Raw genomic sequence first — 16,389 nt, 5'->3', positions numbered from 1 at the left:
GGACACTGAGGCTGGTGAACTTCCAGTTCCCCTTCTGACACAATAGGCATTGTGTGGTTTCCATAGGCCTGGGGTTTTGGAGAACAAGCTCCAGGTGTCAGCTCACCTGGTGGAGACAATTTATCATCTGGTAACATGAGGTCACAGAGTAAGCTATGACATCACAGAGTGGGTTATGTGAGGTTATCGAGCAGCTATGACATAAACTGCCTCTGTGACCTCTCAGAGATTGCTGGTTTCAGCATTTCCTCAACACCAAAAGCAGCCTGACCTCCCTTCTCCATCCACCACTGACACCTTTGCAAATCAGGAATTGTTTGAGCTGTTTTGCCCCCACTCCAGGATGAGCATCCTGATACAGGAACTTAATTGTGTTTGTTTCTATCACAGAACCATAGTTGTCTAACATCAATTCTAGTATGGAAATCACTTGTGGATGGTGGACTCATCAGACGCTGCTGGGCCGTTGCACATAGCTCAGGGAAGAGTGTGATTGTTATTAAATTGTGTCCTGTTCAATCGTGGTCTGTTGGCCATGAAGAGAAACTTTTTGTGCCTCGAGTCTCACCAGTTTCCAACCCCCAAAGGACACAAACCTGATGAGTTGTGGTTCCCACTCCAGTGGTGGCACTTGGACCTCCCTCCATCCCCAAAGCAGAGCTCCCTTGTCCCAGAAAGTCCCTGGCAATGCAGGGATGAAGGAAACAGGACAGGCTGTGGGGATCAGGGGCAGGGCACGGCCAGGGATTTGGGGTGGTTGTGAGCCCAGGGCAGGACCCGGCCCTTGGCCTTGGTGAACCTCATCCAATTGTCCTGGGCCCATGGCTCCAGCCTGTCCAGATCCCTCTGCAGAGCTTCCTGCCCTCCAGCACAGCCACACTCCCACCCAGCTTGGGCTCACCTGGGAACTGACTGAGGGTGCCCTCGATGGCCTTGTCCAGATCAGCAATCAAGAGATTTCACTGACCTGGCCCCAGTCCTGAGCCCTGGGGACACCCCTGGGTGTGACTCCATTCCTCAGCTGCTCTGAGTGCCAGGGGTTGGATGAGGGAAATGGTGGGGAGGGGTTGGGGACAAAGTGTTATTGATTGTCAGCCATGAAGGGTCTTGATTTTCTCATCTATTCAGACTGCATTAGGAGGTGCTGGGGGTCAATATCAATTGGACATTTTTGATATTAATCTATAAACAGTATAAACTGGAAAAGAAAAGAGGACAAAAGAGTTCTCTCTGCATAGTTTTCAAAACAGTATATTCACTTTAAATACACTACTGAAATCTGTCCAATTAACCACAGAAGAATTGAAAACGTCAATTATTCCCATGGGCTGTTCTTGTTTGGAAGTTTTAAACAAATCTTTATGAGCCTTTCTCACTGAATTCCTAAAAGGAAGAGCTCAAGAAAGAATAGGCCTCTGGAGTAGTAAAATTCATCAGCAGCCTCCAAGGGGCTGAGGATCCATCCCCATCAGAGCAGCAATGACCAGCAATGGGCACAGCTTTGTGGCTGCCCCAGCTCTGGGATGGGCCCTGGGCCTGGAGCAGGAGCAGCTCTGGAGGGCCCCAAGGCCGGGCTCTTGTGCTGGCCTGGGCAGATGGGATGGCAGCAGGGGCTGCAGAGCTCTCAGCACCTCAGCCCGAGGGGAGCAGGGCACCCAGGGAGCCTCCTTTGGCCTTGGCCAAGCCCCTTCCCCCATGGCTGGGGCTGAGTCCTGGCTGAGCTGCAGCTGCTGCTGTGCCCTGGCCAGGGGCTGAGGCCGTGGGGCCAGTGGCCAGAGCAGCCTGGGCTGAGCAGAGCTGTGGGGCCAGAGCCGGCTGGGCTGTGCTGGGGAGAGGCCCTTGGTGCTGCACAGAGCTCAGGGCAGCTGGCAGAGCTTGCAGGGAGCTGGGCTGGGCTCAGAGAGCCTGGCACAGAAACCATCAGTGTCCATCCCAGCCTGGCTGAGCGTGCAGGGCAGGACTCAGCCCAGGCCTTGTGGGGCAGGGCCAGCGCCTGTGCAAGGCATGGAAAACAGGCAAGTGGCCGAGAGAGGAGGCTGCTCTGTGCCCTTGGGGGCATGGACACAGCAGGAACACTCAGGAGCCCAAGAGCCTCCGAGGCTGTGCTGGAGACCAAGGCTGGAGCAGGGAAATGCAGGGCTGCTGCACCATGGGGAGGGCATTGAATTCCAGCACACACCTCAGCTCTCTGATGGTCCCGGCACCATGCTGGGCCCTGTTTCAGGCTGGAGCAGAGCAGATGTTGATGGCACAGGAGCCCTGCGGGGCTGGCAGGGACCTGCAGCTTGCAAGGTGCTCTGCTCTCCCTCAGCTTCTCTCTGAGAGATCCAATCCCAGCTCGGCACCTCAGGGCACAAGTGGCACTGCCTGTCCATGGGCACACAGATGATGTCTGCCTGGAAAGGGGCACAGGTGTTAATAATTGTTCATTTCATATTATACAAGGACATTTTTATTATCTGCGTCACTTCAGTACTTTTCTGTACTGTTTTCTGTACAGAAAACAGCAATTTTCTGAAGTACTAATGGCAGAAGGAAAAGAAATACTGATCTTCCCGTCTTCTTGAGTCACCAATATTCTGTTTATTCTTGCCTCTCCCTCTTCCTTCAGGTGTTTCCAGTTCTCCTGTTGAAATGGCCATGTCTAAGGACATCTCTGCACTAGACCAGGTGGATCTATGTACTTCCCGTTGCACCCAGATTTCCCCCTCCAGATTCTCTCTGGTCATTCAAATGTCTCTCAATGGAAAGGTTTCACTCTTTGCACATCAGGGAGTGGCCCAATCTTTCTGAAGTTCAAATAAATATGAATTATATCTTGCTTTTTTTAAATCTATCACAGAATTACCATTTCTTACTTCTTTGTCTAAAACTGTTCCTGTACAGAAGTCCCTTGGGGATGGGGGACATGTCAGATGCTGCTGGGACATCACAGAGAGCTGAGGGAAGAGCTGTGATGGTTATTAAACTGTTCAGAAGTTCAACTTGTGTTTGTTGGCAAGAAACCATTCTGTGCCTCTGAGTGTCACCATCCCTGAGCCCAAAGGACACAAACCTGATGAGTTGTGGTTCCCACTGCAGGGGCACTTGGACCTCGGCTCTGCACAGGAGAGCTCTTCATCCACTTTCTCTCTTTTCCTCCCTCTGGGCATGGAGGGAGCTCCTGACTTCAGCCTGTGACTCGTGTGTGCAAAGAGCAAATCTGGGCAGAATCGGGGCAGGGAGGGATTGGGGGGCCTTGGGATCTGTGCTGGGCACAGAAGGTGTTTTCCATTGCTCTGAGACTGTCTGCTGTGCAAAGTGGATTTAATACCCAGCAGAGGAATGACTTTTGCATTTGATGGACCTGTGCGTTCCCTTGGGTTTGTTGGCTGACAAGAAATGAACATCCTTCTGTGTCTGGAGCAGCTCCTTCTCCAAGGAAAGCAGGTGGGAGTTGGAGCCATGGAGCTGAAACCTGCATGTGCAGCCTGGGCTGGAGGGAGCTCAGATTTGCACAAGGCTGCTCTGAGTGCCAGGGCTTGGATGGGGGAAATGGTGGGGTGGGGGTAGGGACAGAGTCTGATTGATTGTCAGCCATGAAGAGTCTTGATTTTCATATCTATTCCAACTACATGAGGAGTTGGATTGAATGTCAATTGGAGATTGCACATATCAATGTATTAACAGGGAAAAAAAACCTAAACTCGATCTGAATAATGGTTTCTCACTATCTTTGTAAATATAATACATTCACTTCAACTACACTACTGGAATCTGCCTAATTAACCACAAATTATTTGAACACTTACATTATTCCCAGAGGTTTGGCTTGTTAATCTGTTCTGAATGTTAATGAGCTCTGGGACACTGAATTGCTGAACTGAAGAGCTGGAGGCTGAGCAAGCCTCTGGAGCAGTAAAATTCAGCAGCAGCCTCCAAGTTGCTGAGGATGTCAGCAGCCCCCACTGAGGCCATCCCTGCCCAGAGACCGTGGGGGAATGGGCAGACAAGGAGAGCGTCCCTGGGGCTGGGGCAGCAGAACTCAGAGGCACCAGCGGCTCCAGCTGGGAAATGGAGTGTGGAATGTGGCTGTGAAAGCCCTGCCTGGGCTGTGCCAAGCAGGACACACAAGCCCTGACTCCCATCCCCCAAACAACTCTCTCAAGGAGACATTTAAGAGGAATTGCAATTGTTTGTGTCCTCTGAGTTGGATGCACTGGAGAAATACCAACAAGAGATTCTCAGGAGCTCCAAACAACAAAACAGCCTTTACTGGCAACTTTAGAAAACCAGAGAAACTTTGGTAAAAGGTTTAGCATGACATTCAATCAACAAAAACACTTCCCAAAGCATTACCTTGGCCCCTTCAACTTCACAGACTATTAGTTCATTCAATTTTAAGTTAATCAACATTTGCACGAGGACCGAAATAGAAGAAAGAAACACAGAAAGAGAGACAGACAAAAAATATACAGAGAAGCACCCACAGAGCTACCAACTCCTGGATTCCAGCAGTGTTCAGATAGAAATTCCAAGAGGAGGTAGGGTCAAGACATGTGCTTGCCTCATGGTCAGCCTTAATTTTCCCTTGGTGTTCCGGGGCCCTTCCCCAGGTGGGACTTGGGGTCATTTGGTCACTCAGGAGCTGGGCTGGGGGCTCCAGAGGAGGCTGTGGAGCATTGCCTGTGCTGTGCCAGGGACTGGCAGACACTGCTGGGCTGGGATAGAGGCTCTGGGGGGATTGGGGTTCCAGGGCAGGGCAGGGCTGGGGTTCCAGGGCAGGGCAAGGCTGGACCTGCCCCTTCCTCCCCACACAGGAAATGTTTCCAGCCAACAATCTCCTCCAGTCTGTCACAACAGGCAGTGTTGGAGGTGAAATCCCAATTCTGGCCATGGGCAGCTGGACGAGAAGGACAGTTCTTTTCCATAGGAAGGAAAGCCCCAGGTCTTGCCTCATTTCTGATTTGATTGCCGGGATTCTGTTTGGTTTTGTTGTAGCTTTGTTTCCTTTTCTCTACCTGAAGTGTCCAGTCAGGAGCAGAGTGACTTTTGCCAAGGAACTTTGTGGTGCTGTTGCTTAATATTAAATCTGGTTTTTGCTGATCCCTTGCTGGGGATTTCTTCAGCGCTCTCAAGCCCTCGTTGGTAACAGGGTGAAGGAGCCCTGGCCCAGGCTCTGGCCCTGGGGGACAAGGGGACGCTGCCGGTGGGTCCCTGTCCCCCTGTCCCACCCCCCACAGCCCCAGCCCCCGTCCCCGTGTCAGGCTCTGGGGTCGATCTCGTGGAACATCCTCTGGGGGAGGCTGCGGCGCCGGGGGCGGGGGGACCCGGGGGGACAGGGGACCCCGCTGTGCACGAGCAGCGTTGGACTTCTCTGGGGGAACTGGGAGGGGGGGCTGGGGTGGAGCGACCTCCCCAGTGACCTCACACAGCCCCTGTGATGTCACACAGCTCCTTGTGATGTCACAGAGCCAACTCTGAGATTTCACCCTGTGATGTCATACAGCTGCTCTGTGATGTCACAGAAGACTGTGAGATGTCACAATGTCACCCTGCAATGTCACTATTTGTTCTTTGGTGTCACAGCCTGCTCTATGACATTACACAGCCACCCGGTGATGTCACAACCCACTCTCTGTTGTCACAGAGCCACCCTCTATGATGGCAGGATCTACTCTATTGCCTTATACCCTTCTCTATGATGTCACAGCCTGCCCTGTGATGTTACAACCCCCTCAGTGATGCCACAAAACCCTCCCTGTGATGTCATACTGCCACTCTGTAATGTCACAGCACACACTTTGACCTCTCTGCCTGCTCTATGATGTCATACAGCCATGCCATGATGTCACAGCCTGCTCTGTGATGTCACAAAATCCCCTCTGTCATGCCATAGCTGCTTGATGACCTCACACAACAAACTCTGTGATGTCATAGCCCAGTCTGTGACCTCACACAACCCACTCTGTGCAGTCTCACAGCCCCTCTCTGACATCACAGCTGCTCTGTGCCTCCGTGACACAGCCACAGAGGTGCTGCTGTGACACAGCCCCCTCTGGGACACCCCACAGCCCCTGCCAGTGCTGAGCCCCTGTGAGCTCTGTCTGTGCCCTGCTCGTGTCCCTGGGATGCCCTGGCAGTGCCCCAGCCCTGCTGGGCTGTGCACAGGAGCTGCTCCTGGCCAGAGCTGTCTCTCTGCAGCGCTGCCCTTGCCAGGAGCTGCCTCTGGGCCAGGAGCCCGGCCCAGCTCAGCAGCACAGACACAGCACCAGGACTTTAATGACCTCTGGGGCTTTGGTGCTGTTTGCATCAGACCCAGTCCCTCAGAGTGTGCCCAAAATACTTCTCAAGAACTCAAAAAGTCAGATTCAAAGTCCAAATTTCTTTAACTGTAAATGGGTTCCACTCAAGGACACAATTCATATCAAAGTGTCCCCAGGCCCCAGGCAGAGCAGAGAACTGGAGGCACTGATGACAGGTGGGGACAAACAAGGCAAAGGTGTCTCTGGTGCTGAGCAAACCTGGATGTGTCTCAGGAATGCAAAGGGCCAAGGCTGAGCCCCAGCCCCTGGCAAGGCAGATCCTGTCCCTCCCTCCTTGCTCAGGGCTCTTCCTGGGATGGGCACTGCCATGTGGGGATGTGCCATGCCAAGGGCAGGACCATGGGGCGGCCCCTGCCAGGCTGCTGAGCGGGGACAAGGAGGCCATGAGGCCCCAGGGCTGCAAGGGTCACTTGTCCCCTCGTGGCCTCAGGCCCAGGGCCAGCAGCCATGGCCAAAGGGCTGCACAGGTTGGCTCTGTCAGGGCCTTGCAGCTGCTGCACATCCCTGTGCCCTCTGCAGCCCAGGCTGTCCTGCGGTGTCCCTGCCCTGGCCTCTGTCCCTGCAGGCTGTCGTCATCCCCCGGCTGCCCCACCTCGCTGGCCCCTTCCTTTGCTGACAGCTCTGCCTCCTGCCTGCCCCTGCCTGGCCACACAAAGCCTTGGCCTTGAGACCCAAAGGGTTCATTCCATTTTTACCGTGCCTGTGAACTTCCAGCACAGGAACAAGGCATGCAGGGGCTGCTTTCCCAGCAAGGATGGCTGGAAGACAAGAAGAAGACATCTGGCTCAAGGGTGCAGTGATAGAGAAAACAAAGACTGAATCTGGGAACTCGGGGTGGGATTTATGGAAATGGGTAAATTGTGATTGGCATTTAGCGACTGTATATGAGCAACACACTGGTAGAATTACATGTCCACGTCAGGTTAGGAGTTATCCCATGTTAGACCTCAGGCCTCAATAAATGATCCCCTCTTAAATAGCAAATTAGTGTTAAGGAACCTCATTCTGACATTTTGTGTTTCAGAAACACGTGGCTTTTGCTCCTCTCTTCTACCTGAGAGCTTCCTGGGCAGGGGCAATTCTTCCAATTGCATCGGCGAGGTTCTGGCTGGAAAGGGCAGGGAGCAGATGGATTCAGCTTCTCCTGGCAGCCCCTGAGATGCCAGTTGTCATTTGTGTGCGCCGAGGATTCCGCTTCAGACTCGGAACTTGCGCAGCTGCTCCTCGGGTGCTGCTCGCACGCAGGCGCAGCGGTGCTGCAGCAGCTGTCCCGCACACAGGGAGGGCTCTGGAGCCTCCCCAGGGCCACCAAGGAGCAGAGGAGGGAATGTGCCCGGCACCTGCTGCAGGACCGTGGGGCTGCGGGGCATCCTTGGGTCTCTTGGATGGGGGAGGGAGCAGGGCAAACGGAATCCAGATGAGACAGGGATCAGACAGCCCCACGCCAGGCAGCGTTTTCTCCTCTGAGAGCTCCTCCGAGCTGAGCGAGCTGGTGAAGCCTGCGGAGCAAATGAGACCCGGGAGTGAGGGAAAGGCTGGCTGGGAAGGAGTCAGATAAACCTGTGTGGGCATTTCCCTTTCCAAGGGGCTCCTGGGCAGACAAAGGAGACAAGAAGGAGGCCCCACCTCACGACATTCCCTTTTTTCCTTCAGGAGCTCTATTGCAGTCACTGCATACAAGAGTTGACTTGATCCCCTTGATGCCAGGGAGCGCCAAGAGCTTGAACCTCGCTGGAGTCCAGCCCTGCCTGCCTATCACTGAGCAGAGGGAAAAGATGAAGAAACTGGGCAGGGCTTGAGCCAAATTGGCATTTTGCCACTTCTGATTTCCTCCCAGCTTTTGCAGCAGGGCGACAACCCCATGGCTGCAAACCACTCCCTTTTGCAAGGCAGACGTGGACCTCGCTGGTAGCTCAGGGCTCTTGAAGGGGCTGCTGCAGTTGGCAACAGGAGCTGTTGTTGAACTTTTCACATTGCTTAACCCCCCCTGCCAAATGCCATCAAGTGGCTGAGGAAGGACACAAAAAGATTAGCCTGGAGGAAGGGAGGCCAAAACCTTGGAAAAGGATGAAAGAAATGCTGTGATCGTGACGATGACAAAAAAAAAAAAAAAATTATTTTTGACAGCAAATGAGCACCCGCCGCTCTCCAGCCCTCCCAGACTGGCAGGCCGAGTGGAGCCGTTTCCATGGCATGAGGTGCTGGCAGCCTGCGGAGAGAAACCAGAGAGCCACGGTCAGTCACAGAAGGCTCCTGTCCCCCTGTCCCACCATGGCCTGGGCCCGGGCCAGGCTCCTGGCTGTGCTCAGAGCCCAAACTCCTGAGCCATTCTCTGTTTCGAGAGAAGGGCAGCGTGGCAGGCCACGTTCCACCTCCTCCGCTTAAGCACAGCAGCCTCCTCAGCAGCTGCAAGGGCGGGATGCCCGTGTGCCCGCTGCCCTCTGCCCGAAGCCCTTCTGCCAGTCCAGCTGTGGAGCCGGGTGCCCACCTCTGGAGACCTGCTGCCAGGAGAGGAGCCGATCCCGCACGAGGTCCTCATCCTTCTTGAAGGGGATGTCCCCGCAGACCATGGCCCCTGGGGTAGCGCTGGCACTGGAGGTGCTCCACGGACGGTGCAGGCACTTCCCCGTCCGGTCCGGGCACCAGGTGTAATCTTCCTGGGAAAACAAAGAACAATTGCATGAAATCAATTCTAAACAAGACCTGGAAACAAGAAGAAGCTACAAAGCCTGTCACCGTTTCACAGGCCTGAGGAGGGTCTGACCACTTCATGTGAGAATTAAACCTGTCCATGGGTGGGGAAAAACCCCACCTTTCCCGCCCTTAAACGCACCCCTTCCTCAAGGGCCTGCAAAGCAGATCAGCTGGGGCACGGCTTCAGAACCCGTCCCCCTCTGCTGCCCCCATCATCATGGATGGATGCTTTGTCAGGCTGGCTGCCCCCGCCCCAGCCCGTGCCAGGCTGGCTGGCAGAAGCTGTCAGCAAGGCCAGGAGCCGGCTCCCCTTCCACAACACCCGTCCCCTGCCCCACCAAAAAGCAGCTTGGTGGCCGGGGGAAAAATTAATATTCCCCAGGGCCGCCGAGCGGGGAACCTGCGGTGCGTGGCCAGCCCGAGCCCTGCCATGCCTGGAAGCACGAGCATCCCCCCGCCCCTGCGCCGGCTGGGGACTCATCTTGATTTCATCGGGGCGCAGAGCGTGTCCTCCAGGAAGGGGCCGCAGCCAAAGCCACTCAGCTTTGCCCCGCCAGCAGCCAGCTCGAGGATGGTGTTCCCAGCTCCACGTGGTGCTCCAGAAGAACACGCCAGCTGTGCCTCGGCTTGCGGGCTCATCTCGATGCCATTGAGCTGCAGGGGGATGTTTCCCCTGTTCCAGTCCGTGGCACCTTCACTGCACTGCCACCACTTCTCCAATGGGACGGGGAGCACTGAGCCGCTCCCTCCACAACTCGCTGGGGACTCCTGGATCCTACTGAGCAGAGGGATGGATCTTTGCTGTCTCCTGGGCCAGGCAGGGCTCCTGCAGCCAAGAATGCTCAAAAAGGTCTTCCAGTGATGGCCTGTCTGCGGGCTCCATGGATAAACACCACCTGATGAGGTGCTGGCACTCTGCAGAGAAACCAGAAACCGCCGCTCAGTGGGACAAGGCTCCTGTCCGTGCTCTCCCACATTCCACGGTGCCCAGGCCACACTAGGAGTGCTCGGAGCTGCAGCCAAAAGCTTCCCATCGATCCTCCCTTCCGGAGGAGAGCAGCCCAGAGGCACACGTGCCACCTCCTCCAGATAACCCAGGAGATCAACCTCCTCACTAGCTGCTGGAGCGGGACGCTTCTGTGCCAGCTGCCCCCTCCCAACCCCGCTCTTCCTCCCGAGCCTTGAAGGCGCATCCCCACCTTGAGACACCCGGGGTGGGAAGAAGAGCTAGCCCTGGACGATGTCCCTGTTTGTATGGAAAGGAAGGTCCCCGCAGACCAGGTCATAAAGCAGGATGCCCAGGGACCAGATGGTGGCTGGCTGGCCATGGTAGCAGCCAAAGAGGATCCACTCCGGTGGGCAGTACTCCGGCGTTCCTATGGGACACGGGCACAGCTCATCAGGCCCATGCTGCTCCCTCCCTCCCTCCCTCCCAGCCAGCTCCCGTTCCACAACAGCCAGCCCCTGCCCCGCCGAAAAGCAACTTGGCTGCAGCCGGCTGAAGAAGGATTCCCCCTCCCTCCCTGCCTCACTCTTCCCCCTCTGCCAGCAAAGGGGGGAACCTCTGCTGCCCGGCTGGGCCCCGGCTTTGGGCTCACCTGACATCCAGGTGTAGAACGTGTCCTGGAGGATCGTGCCGCAGCCGAAGTCGATGAGCTTGGCCTCGCCCGTGGCAAGGTCGACGAGGACGTTCTCGGCCTTGATGTCGCGGTGCAGGACGCCGCGGCTGGTGCAGTGCCGCACGGCCTCCAGCACCTGGCAGAACAGCCCCCGCGCCACGGGCTCCGTCAGGAACCCCCGCTCGGCCAGGAAGTCCCAGAGGTCCTGACAGCGCTGCGGACGCTCCATGACCAGCGCGAAGTCGTTGGGCAGCTCGAACCAGTCCAGGAGCCGCACGACGCCGCGGAAGCCAGGGCATGACACCATCCACAGCAGCGCCAGCTCCATGGGCACAAGGGCGCCGTTGTGCTGCGGGGGGACCGCGATGCCCTCAGCGGGGCCGATGCTGCGCCGTGCCTTGGGCATCCCCTGCCCGGCCCCGGCGCTGCTGGCCATTGCCCGGCCCGGGACGCTGCGCGGCCCCCGCTCACTCCCCGCTCGCTCCCCTCGCAGCGTTCCGGCTGCCACCCTGCCAGGCCTCGCCCTAGCCCCGCCTGGCACGCCCCGCCGGCTTCTCCCACTGGCCCCGCTCACTCACCAGCCGCGCCCACTCCGAGATGCGATCGCGGCGCACTCGCTTGATGGCCACCTGCAAGCCAAGGCGAGCGCTGGGCTGAGCTCTGCGCCCGCCGCCCGCCGCCCGCCGCCCCCTCCGCTCCGGCCCCGTCTCTTACCGGGGCGCCCTCGGCGAGCCGGGTCCCGGAGTAAACGCTGCCGCAGCCGCCGCTCCCCAGCAGCGGGCCCTCCCGGTAGAGCTGCTCCAGGGCAGGCTTCTCCGCCCGTGCGGGCGGCACCGCGCTCCCGCTCTTCTGCCCCGGGAACCCGACCGCCCGGCGCGCTGCTGCTTGCCGAGCCGCCCCGGGCTGCGGCGGCTCGGGGCCGGCGGCCGAGCTGAGCAGCGGCGGAGCTCGGAGCGGGGAAGCTGCTGGCGACGCTGTCGGGGCCGGGGCGGGCGCGGGGCGGCAGCGGGGCGGCTGCGGGCGGAACCGCGGGAGGGGCTTGGTTCGGGGCCGGGGCCCCAGCCGGGGCCAGCCCAGAGCCCGCGCCAGGCGGAGCCAAAAGATTGCGCTGCTCCGCCAGCACCAGAGCAAGAGGCACTTCCAGAAATGCCACAGCCAGTACGGAGAGAGCCCGGCCGAGGCGGCTCCACGGCGGGACGGGCAGGGGCGGGCACGGGGCGGCCCCGCCGAGCGGCGCCTTGCGGGACGCGGCATGAGCCGGGCTGGGAGAGGCAGAACACGGACGGGACGGGACGGGAATAGAGTGAGTGTGAGAGGGAGAAGGGGATGGGGAGCGAGTGGAAAGTCGAGCGGAAAACCGATCGAGAGAAGCGCTGCTGCTGCTGCTGCTGCTGCTGCTGCTGCTGCTGCGGAACCGCCGGAGCTCGCGAACGTTCTTCCGTTGCCTCCGCGAACCCAACGGAGGAGCTGCCGCGCGCCCCGCGGAACGAAAGAGAGAAACTAACAAATAAAACCCCAAAGTAATTCCTATTCGAGAAGTAACCAAATCAAACAATGTAGCAATAAAGAAGCGTGTTGGCTTGTGGCTTCTTTCTTCTTTGGCTGAGACGAAGCATTTCATGGGGAAGAATTGCCTCTTCAGACACTTTTGCGAGAGTGGACAGGAGTGGAGCATTTAATTTTCAAGTAGAAAAGGGAAATCGTATCAGTAATGTCATCTCTTTTCATCCTCTGTTGAGACAGTTGCAGGCTGCCAAAAGACATGGTCTGCAATGTGGAGCTTGGGGCCAAGATCCTTTTTCTGCCAGAGGATGAGGAGGGGAAGTATCCCAGAATCGTGGAGTCGTGGCATGGTTTGGTTTGGAAAGGATCTGAAAAATCACACGGCTGCAACCCCCCTGCTGTGGCTGGGGACCCCTTGCACTAGCCCGGCTTGTCTAGAGCTCCATGCAGCCTGGCCTTGAACACTGTCAGGGACGGGACAGCCACACCTTCTCTGGTCAACCTGTTCCAGGAGAGACTTTTTTCTGAATTCCTTACCTAAACCGACTCTCTTTCCACCTGGATCCATTCTCTCTTGTCCTGTCCTTGCCTGCCCTCATACAAAGTCCCTGTCCATCTTTCCTGTAGCTTGCCCTCAGGTACTGGAAGGCCACAGTTGGGTCAAGTCTAAGTCTCTTGCCCAGGTTGAAGAAGCCGAGCTGTGTCAGCCCTTAGTTGCAGGAGAGAAGTGTTCTAGATATATATTATAATATTGGGTTTTTGCAAATATTAAAATGGATTTTATATATGTGATGTTAAAGTAACTTTGTTCCAAATATATAGTTTTAAATTTTGTTATTAATTAGGCTTAGACACAGTAGTGCAATAGCTGATGGAAGTATGCTTGTGTTAAAATGCCTGCTTGGATGGGATAACATCCAATGAACACAGGATGAGGACACCTGTACAGATCTGCCAACGATAAGCACTCACCGTCTGAAGGCAGTGTGGATCAAGGCCCGAACTGGAAGGGATAAAGAGAAGGAGCCAAACCCCAGCCAAGGAACACGCATGCTCTGAAAAGGCAGACCCAAAGAGGGGCCATGTAAAATAGCTCCTGGAAAATGTAAACTCATTTATGGATATGCATAAGCGGCTATGAATATGCAACAGGCTGATGTAAGGGAAAAGGTATTTAAGGGGGATCCCTGAAGGTAACAGGGTGGTCTTGGCTGAGTGCCAAGATGCACCCAGCCATAAATAACCTTTGCTCCATGGTCCTTGTCTCCTATTGTCCTTTATTAAACTTTTTACATTTTCACAGGAGAGTGAACGTGTTTTTCACATGGACTACATATGCTTATACAAATTCTAGGAAGACTAGTAATTTTTTCTACAATAATTGGGTTAATCATCACAAACAAACATCCATTTTGCAGCATCTCTAGCTAATAGAAGTTGATTCAATCTTCTTTCTTGATTCAGTCTTCTTGCAGTCTTCAAAGCTCTGTTTGTTCTTGCCAAGGCATTCTGATTATCAAATTTTTTATGCTAATCAGGTCTGAAGTACATCAACTCACTTCTGTCCTGGCAGCATGGGCGTGTCAACTCAAGGAGGGAAACACTAACTGAGAGGATTACAGTAAGGTGAAGGTAGACTCAGCCTCCGGTGACCGAGCTACCGGGTATGATCTGTCAGATCCCCTTGAAGGTACCTCTAGTATGAATGCTCAGGGAAGAAAGGATAACCAGAGCTAGAGGGGCCCTGCCTCGAGCCAAGGAGAGGCACGGGAAAACGGGATCTTTGGTCAGTGTAGATCCGATGGCCTGGCACATCAGAGCCACAAAAATGCGACACCTTAGTTGATACTGGAGCGCAGTGTCCCCTGATACCATCGGGACATGTGGGGGCAGAACCTGTTTCCATTGCTGGGGTGACGGGGGGATCACAGCAATTGGCCCTGTTGGGAGCCGAGGTGAGCCTGACTGGGAAGGAGTGGCAGAAACATCCTATTGTGACCGGCCCAGAGGCCCTGGGTATTCTGGGCATAGACTTCCTCCAGAACGGCAATTACAAAGAACCAAAGGGACTCAGGTGGGCTTTTGGCATAGCTGCTGTAGAGGCAGAGGACATTCGGCAATTGAACACCTTGCCTGGACTGTCAGAGCATCCATCTGCAGGAGGACTCCTGAGGGTGGAAGAGCAGCAAGTGCCAATTGCCACCTTGACCGTGCATCGCTGGCAGTATTGGATGAATCGAGGTGCAGTGATCCCCATCCACAGAATGATCCGTTAGGTGGAGAGCCAAGGGATGGTCAGCAAAACCCACTCACCCTTCAACAGTCCCATCTGGCCTGTGCACAAGTCTCAATGGAGATTGGCTGTGGACTATCGTGCCTTGAATGAAGTGACTCCACCGCTGAACGCTGCTGTGCCGGACATGCTGGAACTCCAGTACGAGCTGGAGTCCAAGGCAGCAAAGTGGTACGCCACTGTTGACATCGCTAACACGTTTTTCTCCATTCCTCTGGCAGCAGAATGCAGGCCTCAGTTTGCTTTCACCTGGTGAGGTGTGCAGTACACCTGGAACCGACTGCCCCAGGGGTGGAAGCACAGCCCCACCATCTGCCCTGGACTGATCCAGGCTGCACTGGAAAAAGGTGAGGCTCCAGAACACCTGCAGTACCTCAATGGCATCACTGTGTGGGGGAACACGGCAATGGAAGTATTTGAGAAAGGAGAGAGGATCATCCAGATTCTGCTGGAAGCCAGCTTTGCCATCAAGAAGAGCAAAGTCAAGGGACTTGCACGAGAGATCCAGTTCCTGGGGGTAAAGTTGCAAGACGGATTGTGTCAGATTCCCACTGAGGTCACCAAAAGGATAAACGCGGTGTCTCCACCCACCAGCAAGAAGGAAACATGATCTTTCCTAGGTGCCATAGGTTTTTGGAGAATGCACATTCCCGAGTACAGCCAGATTGTGAGCCCTCCCTACCTGGTCACCTGCAAGAAGAACGATTTCCTCTGGGGCCCTGAACACCAACAAGCTTTCGCCCCGATCAAGCAGGAGATTGCTCAGGCAGTAGCCCTTGGCCCAGTCAGGACGGGACCAGAGGTGAAGAACATGCTCTACTCTGCAGCTGGGAACAATGGCTTGTCCTGGAGCCTTTGGCAGAAGGTGCCTGGGGAGACTCGAGGCTGACCACTGGGATTCTGCAGCTGAAATTACAGAGGGTCTGAAGCCAAATGCACTCCCACAGAGAAGGAAATCTTGGCTGCCTATGAAGGAGTTCAAGCTGCCTCCGAGGTGATTGCCACAGAAGCACAACTCCTCCTGGCACCCTGACTGATGGCACTGGGGTGGATGTTTAAAGGAAAGGTTCCCACTACCCTCCATGACACTGCTGCCACATGGAGCAGATGGATTACTCTCATCATGCAGCACACCCGGATTGGAAACCTGAATTGCCCTGGGATTTTGGAGATAATTACAAACTGGCTGCTGGTGACAACTTTGGTCTCACTGACGGAGAGCAGCAGGAACAAGTGACAAGGGCTAAAGAAGGTGCACCATGCAACCAACTACCAGCAGAGGAAACTCGATACGATGTTTTCACTGACGGTTCCTGTGGCATCGTAGGGATGAACTGGAAGTGGAAAGCAGCCGTATGGAGCCCCACACAACACGTAGCACAAGCTACTGAAAGAGAAGGTGGATCAAGTCAACTTGCTGAACTCAAGGCCGTTCAGCTGGCTTTGGACATTGCTGAGAGAGAGAGAAGTGACCAAAGCTCGACCTTTATATGGATTCTTGGATGGTAGCCAATGCTCTGTGGGGCTGGCTGGAAAGGTGGAAAAAGGCCAACTGGCAGCGTAGAGGAAAACCAATCTGGGCTACTTGTGTGTGGAAAGACATTGCCTCTTGGGTAGAAAATGTGTCTGTGAAAGTCTGTCATGTAGATGCCCATGTCCCCAAGAGTCGGGCTAATGAGGAACACCGAAACAACGAGCAGGTAGATCAGGCTGCAATGATAGAGGTGTCAAAGACTGGCAACATAAGGGGGAGTTGTTCCTAGCTCGATGGGCCCATGATGCCTCAGGCCATCAGGGCAGAGATGCCACCCACAAGTGGGCATGAGACCGAGGGGTGGATTTAACCATGGACAGTATTTCTCAGGTTATCAATGACTGTGAGATGTGTGCTGAGATCAAGCAGGCCAAGTGAGTGAAGCCCCTGTGGCATGGTGGGTGGTGGTCCAAGTACAGGTATGGGGGGGCCTGGCAGATT

General features: G+C 55.5%; 1 pseudogene; it reads right to left on the bottom strand.

Moving 5' to 3' along the window:
• Positions 1-9,476: 9,476 nt before the first annotated feature.
• LOC137463997 (serine/threonine-protein kinase pim-1-like) lies at positions 9,477-14,603 on the bottom strand (annotated as a pseudogene).
• Between the last annotated feature and the right edge of the window lie 1,786 nt (positions 14,604-16,389).

The sequence above is a fragment of the Anomalospiza imberbis genome, chromosome 33 (assembly GCF_031753505.1).
Source record: "Anomalospiza imberbis isolate Cuckoo-Finch-1a 21T00152 chromosome 33, ASM3175350v1, whole genome shotgun sequence".
NCBI lineage: Eukaryota > Metazoa > Chordata > Aves > Passeriformes > Viduidae > Anomalospiza > Anomalospiza imberbis.
This window is presented reverse-complemented; position numbering and strand designations above follow the sequence as displayed.